The sequence below is a fragment of the Hyaena hyaena genome, unplaced genomic scaffold, assembly GCF_003009895.1.
Source record: "Hyaena hyaena isolate Hyena2069 unplaced genomic scaffold, ASM300989v1 scaffold_174, whole genome shotgun sequence".
In the NCBI taxonomy this organism is placed as follows: Eukaryota; Metazoa; Chordata; class Mammalia; order Carnivora; family Hyaenidae; genus Hyaena; species Hyaena hyaena.
In genome coordinates, this window is record NW_024080806.1 from 2,612,605 (window position 1) to 2,620,444 (window position 7,840).

A 7,840-nucleotide genomic window follows, 5' to 3' on the forward strand; every position below is an offset into this window, starting at 1 on the left:
ATTGAAACCGTAAGTGAACTACAATGTAGAAGCCACCAGCCATCCTTAGAAAAATAGCTGATCCGAGTTTGGGGTGAGGAACCGTACCAGAGGGACCAAGAACATCTTATCTAATCAACATGGAAGCCATTAAAGACTACTGGGGTCAGATCAAAAGGGCACAGCAGCGCCCGTGGCCAAAGATGGGGCAGTCTGAGCGGCACGAAGTGTAATGACTGCAGTGGATCAGAACACGTAAATATGTATGAATCCATGCATTCGTAATGAACTTTAAAACAACAAAGTAAATTCATTTGTTTCCTTTGGAGAAATCTGTCACATGATTATTATGACAGCTAGCTAATAAGGGGGGAATCAAGCATTTATTCTGTTTTTAGATCTAACTGCCAATTTATGGAGCAGAAATTATGTAGATACAATCAACAAAATCTAGGGTGTCGGGAACTTTCTGGGGCAAATGACCCTGTTACTTCAATAAATAAAATTCCAGGAGAATAGAGAAGGTGAATTTATAGATTAGAGATTTAAGAGCCGCAAAAGTCAAACTAATGTGTAGCCTTTATGTGGATCCTAATTTGAACAAACAAACTGTTGATAAAACTTTATAAGACGTTTGGAGAAGTCTTTAGCTTTCAGAAACACACACTGAAATATTTGTAGACAAAGTAATATCTTTGAGGTTTGCTTCAGAATAATCCAGTGGTGTTGGGAAACAAAGTGGCACAAAATGAAACCGAATTGGCCGTGTGTTGGCATTTGTGGAAGCTCAGTGATCAGTGCTGTTGGCCCGTTGACTTGTGCGTGTGACCGAACGTTTCTGTAATCGTTTAGATTGAGGAGAAAGGAGGCCTAGACCTGATAGAGGAGGAGAATCGAGTGCAGGGGAGGCCCCGCGAGCAGAATCAGGATAAAGGGGCCGTGGAGGCCCACGGAGGAGATAAAGTCCCCACGGACCCGTAAGTTCGGGAGTGTTCAGCTGAAGGAAACCTTGAATGACAGGAGAGAGATCTTGATTTTCACTCCGCGTTTGCCTCCATTTCCTAAATTATACCTCTGCCTGCCTCTGAAAATGTCACATTGAACCGCGCAAACAATATAATTGTGGTCATATGTCCTGTCACATATATAATACGGGGTTATATATAGTTCTGTAGACATTTAGTCAAAGAAGAAGTTGGCTTTTGATCTCCTTCCTTTTGCCCACCTGGAGTGAGTCAGCCTTCCGGGGCAGGAGTGACCGCGTGTCTGCTTCGGGAAGGGTAAGATGTTAGTGAGTTCGGAGGCTTCCGTTCCTGCTCAGTAAATATTTTGAGTGTCCGGTTGTTTTTATTTTGGCAGAAACTCTGCTAGGTGTTGGGAACAGACCGATCACAGGAAGAGACCTGGTGTTCTCGCCCTCCTAGAATTCGGATTCTAGCAGATACACGTCAGACAAACCCTCACAACAACTAAAACAAACGTCCACCCTGCTAAGTGCAGGCAAGGAAGGTGCCCGGGGCTTCTAATGGCTTAGAGCAAAGGAACGTGGCCTAGTCTGCACGCTGAGTTAGGGACAGCTTCTCGAGGAAGTGACTTTGGAGCTGAGATGTAGGAGAAGAGTGTTGAGAGTAAGTCACGAGGGGAGGACAGACCAGGGCTTTCCAGGCGGAAGCAAGAGCGCGTGTGAAGATGCCGTGGGAGGAAGGCCCGGGTGGGTTCGGCGCACACAGTGGGGGGTGGGAGGGCAGCTGGTTGAGAAGGGCCGTCTAGGCGGGGCCGTGACCAGAGCGCTGGGGAGGCTCAGGACTGGCTCACACCTGGGGTGGAAAAGCAGAGGTGGGGGTCGAGGGGGGGGCAGTGCTGACAAGACCTTCGTGTGCTGTGATTTGTCTCTGGAAAGGTCTTGCTCACTGCACTGCCATTGCTGAGAGTTCTCTTTCCTGCTGCTTTTCTCCTTTGTCTTGACTCATGAGGAAGATCAGGGGCTCAAAAGATGGTGGCTGTTTACTGCACGCGCCGTTGGCCGGAGGCCACTGGGTTCCGACTCCTGGACTGAGGTCTTGCTAAGGCGCCGTGTGGGTATTATAGGCAGCCTGCTCTGTGAGGGCTGTGCTCGTCAGACCTGGATGTGGTACGTATGCCAAGTTAAATTTGCATTTCAGGTAAATAAACAAGTTCGTTTAAATGTCAGGTGAAGAATGAATAGGTTTTTAATAATATGGGACACTGAGTCATTTCAAATTAATTGATGCCCTGTTTTTTTAATGTGGCAACATTTACCAGAATATCTGTGTTACTATGCAAAGTAAAAAGAGTTTTGAGAAGTTATCGGAGTTGCATACAAATCCATCCATTCCTATCTACCCATCCATGTCCGTACTTCTATCCATCCATTTCATCCATCCATCCTTACTGAGCTTCCTCAATGTGCTGGACACTCCTGGGGGCTGAGGGCTCTGTGATTAATAAGAAAAACTCCGTACCTTTGTAATGTTTCCATTCCAGGGGCATAATGTTCATCTTAGAGGGACAGTGACAGACCCTTAGAGGTAACATTTATGTCCAGCATAGAGAAATGGACACACAATAAGATAAACTGTCCTGTAATCATTACAGAAATCACAGTTTCGAAGGTTATTACATGTCATGGGTGATGGTTTCCCATATAAAAGCAAATTACATAAAAGCCCACAGACCCTGCACGAGGTATCATGTAAATTGAAACTACAAGGTACAGATTTTTGTGTTACTATCCGGACAGAGATGTGGCTATATCTGAGTGTAGATATTATAGATAACCTTTCATTCAGTCTTCATAATTTTATTTTTTCTTACACATTTTCTACAAAAAGTTATGGATTAATTTTATACTTGGAAAAGTTTTTCTTTTCCAGAAGGTCTGCAGCAGCTGTAGAAAGACTAAAGATTGGTGCTAGATTCGGCTCTGTCATTAATTTTCAGGACAGCCTCGAGCAAGTCATGTCACTTATCTGGGCTTTAGTTTGTTGGATTTAAAATGAGGAGACTAGGGGCTCTTGGGTAGTCAGTAAAGTGTCCAGCTCTTGATTTTGGCTCAGGTCATGGTTTCACAATTAGTGAGATCAAACCCTGTGTCGGGCTCTCAGTGCAGAGCCCACTTGGGATTCTCTCTTTCCCTCTCTCTTTGCGGCTCCTATGATCTCTCTCTCTCAAAAATAAATAAATAAACATTAAAAAAAATGAGACTAAGCTGTGATTTTTGTGTGTCATTAAGAGCCAAATGAAGGTGGGGCACCTGGGTGGCTCAGTCGGTTGGGCATCTGACTTTAGCACAGGTCATGATCTTGCCATTCCTGGGTTCGACCCCCGCATCAGGCTCTGTGCTGACAGCTCAGAGCCTGGAGCCTGTTTCAGATTCTCTGTCTCCCTCTCTCTCTGCCCCTCACCTGCTAGCATTCTGTCTTTCCCTGTCTCTCTCTCAAAAATAAATAAACATTAAAATTTTTTTTATTTTATTTATTTATTTATTTTAATGTTTTTTATTTATTTCTAGGAGAGAGAGAGAGAGACAGCATGAGCAGGGGAGGGTCAGAGAGAGAGGGAGTCACAGACTGAAACAGGCTCCAGGCTCTGAGCTGGCAGCACAGAGCCCGACGCGGGGCTCGAACCCACCAACCGTGAGATCATGACCTAAGCGAAAGTCGGACACTTAACCGACTAAGCCACCCAGGCGCCCCCAAATTTTTTTTAAAAAGAACCAAATGAAGGTTAAAAATAATATGCTTATTCTTATGGAAGGAGTTCAGAGCCTCCATCGTTATACTCTATTGTGTCTTTATGAAATCCATCCATTATAATAGTCGTATTCTTTTGTTTTATCCAGCTGTTATATTGTCTGCAAAATTTACCTTTTAATATTTTAATTTTCAGGTCAACTTTTAAATATTTCAACATAGATCGTGTGTGTGTGTGTGTGTGTGTGTGTGTGTGTGTGTGTGATTTTTAATCCCCTAAGGTGTTGTTAACATTTGGAATACCCTGACAGGACATATTCTTTAGGAGTATTAAGGGGTTACTATAAGGTTTTAGTGATGTTTATTTCTGGTCATGCCTAGAGGGTTCCCCAATGAGCCTAATAACTATGGGAAGCTATTTTTCATTGGAGACTTGAGTGGTGTTCTTGATACATGAGTTGACTAGAACTGCATGGATAGGGTTTAGGAATCCGGTAATACTAGCAAATTATAAACTTTGCAGTGATGTCTAGGCCAGATATACCAATTTGTCCTGTGCCCGAGTATTAACAAAACGTTCTAGTATCTAAGTCCCACTAAACATGGTGGCTGAATACTACTGCTAGAATATTGTTACATCTGCTTTGAGTTAACATTTCATGGAAAGGTAGGAGCCTTGGTAATTTCACTGAGCACATAGGAATGGCTGTTTTTATGCCTACTCACTAATAAATATTCCTATTTGTGGCAGAATTTGGTCCGGGACATGCTGTCTGAATCACACATCTTCTAGGATCTCAGTAATGGCTGATGAGATCTGTAGCTCTTATGTTTGCTTATTGGATGTACAGAGTCCAATGATTTTGGAGGATCGAATTGGCTCAGGTCACTTGGCGTGCTAGTCATAAACTCTATGTCTAGAACTCGTTTATCTTCTTGAATTTTTAAAAATTTTATAAAACAAATACACACATTAGGCAAAAACTAAACTGCAAAGAAGAATATACAATACCTTAGCAGCCCAATCTCTATTTCTATTAATTAGACATGTGTCTTTACTTTGTCGGATAGAGACATGTCCTATAAGTTCTCTTTTTGGGCTTTTATGTGCAATAATTCATTAAAAATGGATGCTGGGTTTGTAAAGCGTCACCTGAATGCTAAATATCGATACAGAGCCCCGATCTGCCTTTTTGGAGAGGGTAAAGGGATGTTTTGGCAGGGAATATTGGGAATAACTGGCTTCTCTCGCAGCTTTCATTTTGATGAGTTAATTTAAATTTGTTCCATCTTGAATTTTTCTTAAATACATGGAATTTTATAAATGCCAAAGAGGGCAGACTACTGCTTAGTACACTTTTTCAAGTGTTTTTGGGTTAAACCACTTGAAAACTAGGAAGAGTCCACTTTTGGCAAGTTCAATTCTAAAATGGACAGTTGACCATGGATAGTCGTTAGGGGGCTAAGCACTGTAACTACACCCAGGATTGCACCCTGTGCATAAACCAGTCCCCAATATGGGTGGGGGTGCGAGGTGAATACTGGTGGTAAATGGGAACTCAGACTCCGATCCCATCCTTTGTCTGCCAGTGGCTGGCTCAAGGGAGCTCAGGTGAGTCAGGACATGTCTGTCTGTGACCAAGTCACCACTTACAGAGCAGGGCATGTCAGCCTACTTCATTTGAAGAGAAAATTCAGCAAAACCTTTCCTGGGAGACCTAGAGATGCAGGCAGGTGGTGGTGGGGGGTGTATGGCAGAGTGGGAGGAGTCGGAGGTTCGGCAACGACCAGTGTGACCTTGGCAGGTTGCTTATCTTCTCAGCCTTGGTTTCCCTGTCAGCAGAATGGAGATAAGAAAAGGAGACGTACCTCCCAGGGTGGCGGTGAGCGATACAAGCATGTCAGTCCTTCATTCCTTCCAGATGGCGTTCAGGGCAATGCCTGAGACAGTTTCTGTCTTCAAGGAGTTTATAGTGGGAAATGAGATCCGTAAATAAGCCAGCCATCAAAGTCTGTATGCGTCCTCCTCCCCCCCTTAGAGAAGAGTTTTCCCAGCAGGTAAAGCCTGAGCTGATTAAGGATGTGTGACAGGTGAAGGTGTGCAAGTAGGAACACTTACAGGTTACAAAACTGTTCTGCAGTGTGTTTTGGTTTTAATTTATTATTTTATTTTATTTTGGTTTGGTTTATTTGTTTATTTTGAGAGAGAGAGAAAGAGAGAATCCCAAGTAGGGCCCCATGCTGACAGCACGGGGCTTGATTTCACAAACCATGACATCATGATCTGAGCCGAAATCAAGAGTCAGACGCTTAACTGACTGAGCCGCCAGGTGCCCCAAGTATGTCTTCTGGCAATATTGTTGTCCTTGTCTTTGGAGGCTGGTGGCGTTTGGGGGAGATGTGGTCATTAAACTTGGAAAATGCCATGTACACAACAGCAGCAAACAGATCCAAGCTGTTCAGAGCTATGCACTTGAGGGCTAGGGAGGCGTGAGAGGAACAGGTTCCCGAACCTTTGTGTGATGGAATAGAATATCCTGACAGGCCTTCCAATTGAGCATCCTTATGGATAAGCCAATTTCTTGGCCTGAATCTTGTTATTTTTAAAAAATGTATATTTTTATTTATTCTTGAGAGGGTGCAAATGGGGGAGAGGCGGGGCGGGGGGCAGAGATAGAGGGAGACAGAGTATCCAAAGTGGGCTTGAACTTACGAACTACGAGATCACAACCTGATCTGAAGCTGGATGCTCAACCCGCCAAGCCACCCCGGCACCTGAATATTGTTATTAAGGTGAGGTCATGGGCTGGAGTTGGGAAGAAGGGGGTATGATGCCGGTGAAGCCCTAATCATAGAGGAAGGGGAAGTAAGAGACAAAGTGGGTTTTTTTTCTGTCCCCAGAGATCACCTCACTGCCGAAAGTGTGGTTTGCAGACCAGCAGCATCAGCACCTCCTGGGACTTTATGAGAAATGCTGAACCTCAGGCCCCACCCCAGACCTACTGAACCAGAATCTGCAGCTTAACAAGAGCTCCAGGTGATTCCTGTGTGCTTCCTAGTTTCAGAAGCTCTGCTGTGGCCTGACCATGTGTTAGAAGGGATGTGCCGTGGCCTGTGTGGTCCAGAGGGTGGGGACTGTGTTGGTCTACTCTGTCCCTGTGAAGGTGGGTCTTGACTACAGGTGCACCTTCCTCCCATGACGGGGATTAGGATACCAGGCTCTCAGAGCTCAACATGCCATCTGTTAACAGCAGCACATCTCTCCGAGAAGGAGCCTCTGGTCAGAGGTGTTGAAGAAGTGCTGCACATGGAATTTGTGATTGTTAGCTTCGTGTGTCAACTTGACCGAGCCGTGGGGTGCCCAGATATTTGGCCAGACATTATTGGAGATATTTCTGTGAGGATGTTTTCAGAGGATAGTCACATTTAAATTGGTAGACTGAGTAAAGCAGATTGCCCTCCCCAGTGTGGGTGGGCTTTATCCAATCAGTTGAAGGCTTGGATAAAACACAAAGAGTGATCCTCCCCCAAAGAAGCAGGAATTCCACCTGCCTGACTGCCTTCAAACTGGGACATCAGCTTCTTCTTGCTTTCCTGCTTGAACCCAACACTGGCTCTTCCTGGATCTTGAGCCCACTGGCCTCTGGACGAGAACTATGCCATCACCTCTCTTGGGTCTCCAGCTCATTGACTCACCTATAGATCTTGGGATTTGTCAACGCCCATAATCACATTAGTCATTTCCTTATAATAAATCTCTGTATGCATAATCATATCAGTAATTTCCTAGTTCTCTTTCTTTGGCGAACCCTGACTAATAAAAATACAATATTCTTTTTCAATGTGCATGGGATTTGTTAGACATACCAAATCTGTGCATTTATGTCCTTCATGGTGGCAGATAAATTCACGACCACTGTCTCCTTTAGTGCCTCTTTGCCGTTCTCTCTCGTGTTTTCCTGTTGCCTCTGCTCCATTCTCTTTACTTTTGGTTTAATTAGATTAATGCTTTAGCTTCTTTATCCATCATGATATCTGTTCTCTCCTTCACCTTTTCATTACCTTTGACTCTCTGGACTGTCTTCTGCCTAATTTCCTCATATGAAATTTCCAGTTCACCAGTTCTCACCTGTGTGTCCAGTTTGCTG

The 7,840-nt window shown here is 44.2% G+C and overlaps 1 long non-coding RNA gene across 1 annotated transcript; it reads left to right on the plus strand.

Moving 5' to 3' along the window:
* The first annotated feature begins 1,264 nt into the window (after positions 1-1,264).
* Positions 1,265-7,453, plus strand: LOC120237181. Its single transcript, XR_005529883.1, has 3 exons — positions 1,265-1,607; positions 1,953-2,110; positions 6,594-7,453. It is a non-coding gene; the product is annotated as an uncharacterized LOC120237181 (long non-coding RNA).
* The last annotated feature ends 387 nt before the right edge of the window (positions 7,454-7,840 follow it).